This window comes from Penaeus vannamei, chromosome 6, assembly GCF_042767895.1.
Source record: "Penaeus vannamei isolate JL-2024 chromosome 6, ASM4276789v1, whole genome shotgun sequence".
Classification (NCBI taxonomy): Eukaryota; Metazoa; Arthropoda; class Malacostraca; order Decapoda; family Penaeidae; genus Penaeus; species Penaeus vannamei.
In genome coordinates, this window is record NC_091554.1 from 32,904,532 (window position 1) to 32,907,031 (window position 2,500).

Sequence of the window (2,500 nt, forward strand, 5' to 3'; positions counted from 1 at the left end):
ACTAACAAAAAACAAGTTTTGCAACAGTAACAACATACAATAATAATAAAAATGAGGGTATATAGCCTCTATCAGTTTCATGAAAACCGAATCCACCACTAAATAAAATATTTTCATACTCTATACATAGAAACATTGCTTCAACATTTTTCCTTTTCTTACAATGCATAAGAAGCATCAGCTAACAATACAATTGTGATACTGAAAATGAAATCTGAAATAAGAGCTTTAACATTACCTATGGCATTTCTTATGCAAACTTCAATATATTAGTTCATTAAATTCATATAATAAGGATACAATATTTTTTTCAGAACAAAAATACACTGACATACATAAACAAAATCTAAATAATGACAGCCATAAACCCAATGGCACCAGGTGAGCATGTATACATGCCCTGTCCTTTGTGATTTTTTATTATAAATTTTGTTTACATATAGATGACTCCAAAACTACTTAATAACCAAGGAATCACTTACTAGGGCCTACCTAATCTGACCTGATTAGCTTATTCCTTGAATATTCTGAATGAAAAGCTTTTTCATTCTTAGCAGAACTGTTATTTTCAAAATAGTCTGGAAGGGATGGGAACATATTAATGAAACATGCTTTAAATGTCAATAAACATATGCGGTTATTCACCATGATATGCTAGGATGTCAATTGTCACTAATCGGTTTATAATGTGATAATAACAATAACCATAGTATTAGCATTATATTTTTTGGGGGGAAAAAATAATGAAGGTTAATAGGTGAAGTCTGGTAGGCCTTCACCTCTTTACCTTTATTCTCCCTCCCCCCCAAAAAAAGTAATATTTATACTAAAGTTATTGTTATGTAATGGATTCCTTTGTGACTATGTACTTCTGAAGCCATCTATATGTAATGAAAATTCATAAAACAAAAATATAATGGACAGTAATTATACCAATCTCCAGTGGGTTGCAGTCTATCATATTCCCTGGAACAACAACCAGCCCAAAACAAGAATAAGAAGGGAGTTTCAGGAGAGACATACAGTACATTTATTAATCATATATTGTGACACTTCCCTTTTCAATATGCTTATCATCCCTGGTTGATTCACATTCATTTATTTCAAAATATTTTTCAGTTTAATGATTCCCTTTAATTGGGATCTTTAAAAAAATCATATATATAAGCTTTCTATTCTTACAGACTGACACACATGCACACACAAATTGCAAGAAACATATATAGGAGTTCATATATATTGCACATGGCATCAAAGAATGGGAAATTACTCTGAAAGTCTGAATCCATTTCTGGCTTAAGACTCTGGTCATATGTCTGTTACGCTGCCACTGATTCCCTGTTGACGAGTATTTTGAATTTTATATTTCCAAGCTTTCCTTGACCTATTTTCTATTACTATGATTGCAAAAAGAAACACATTTTGCCCAAGCAATGTAGACAGAAAAGTTCTGATTGCAAAGAAATACCATACTATCAGAGGAAAATATCATTTTATATGTATGTAAGTTTGAATATGATATAGCCTATAATTTATCCTTAACTCCAACTTCTGTATTATTTGGATTTTATCCAAAGGACAATCATTCTTAGAAATACAGTATCACAAAACATTTTGCATATCTTAAGTTTATAACTTCTTTATTTTCTTTGTTTGCAGATAAATATTATTAAGAAAGTATACCCTTAGGGCTATCAAGATTAAAACAAAGCCTTTTTTTGCAGTTTCTTTTTAAAAGATCCATATCATTCTAATCAAACATAAAATTAGCAAATCATATTAAGAATATTTTGAAAAAAAACTATTACTTTCCATTTTCCTTAATGACATTTACTCCAAAATACATAAAGAATAAAAACAATGCAATGATAATGGCCCATTTATATTATAGTAATACCTGATTATTGTGAGAATCTACATCTTTAAAAATATTAATCTGGAGATCCCTGATAGTATGTCACAAGTAGTATTAGGCAAGGTGATTGCACTCAAACCTATCTGATTGAAATGTCCACCACTCCAACTTTCATGCATTTAGGAAAGGTATTTAAGAAATGATAAGGAGTTTAAATTCTCAACTAATCATATATAATTTTCTTGACTTCATAAAAAATATTTTTAAACAATATTTAATTCTTTGGTTTGATTCAGACTGTGGATAGAACAAAATAATGTCATACTAAAGAATTTTTGTGATGTCTAAGTATCATGAACTTGCTTGTCAAGTAATACCTTAACCTTTCTCTACTTTCTGCATGAAGAACAGCTCTACAAAATAACTTTCCCCAGAGATTTTCTTAGAGTAAAGGAGCTGCTCTATAAAAAATAAAAAAACAGTGATGATCTTTTAGGAAATGCAACAAACTTTTTATCAGCTACACATAATATATCTCATGAAATGAAAGTTCATATATGGCTCTTTAAAGTATTCCATTACATAAAATGCAAATGAAAATATAGATAAATATTTTACATATAATTTTTTTTTATCTATGTATCT

At 29.3% G+C, this 2,500-nt stretch overlaps 1 protein-coding gene across 2 annotated transcripts in view; it reads right to left on the bottom strand.

The window, feature by feature from the left end:
* The window catches only part of raptor (regulatory associated protein of MTOR complex 1), a 48,200-nt gene that overhangs the window by 774 nt on the left and 44,926 nt on the right, over positions 1-2,500 (bottom strand). For both annotated transcript variants that reach the window (XM_070122912.1, XM_070122911.1), the window contains one exon: positions 1-2,500. This exon is cut by the window's left edge and continues 774 nt beyond it; it is cut by the window's right edge and continues 4,878 nt beyond it. The gene's annotated coding sequence lies outside the window, so the exon portion shown is untranslated.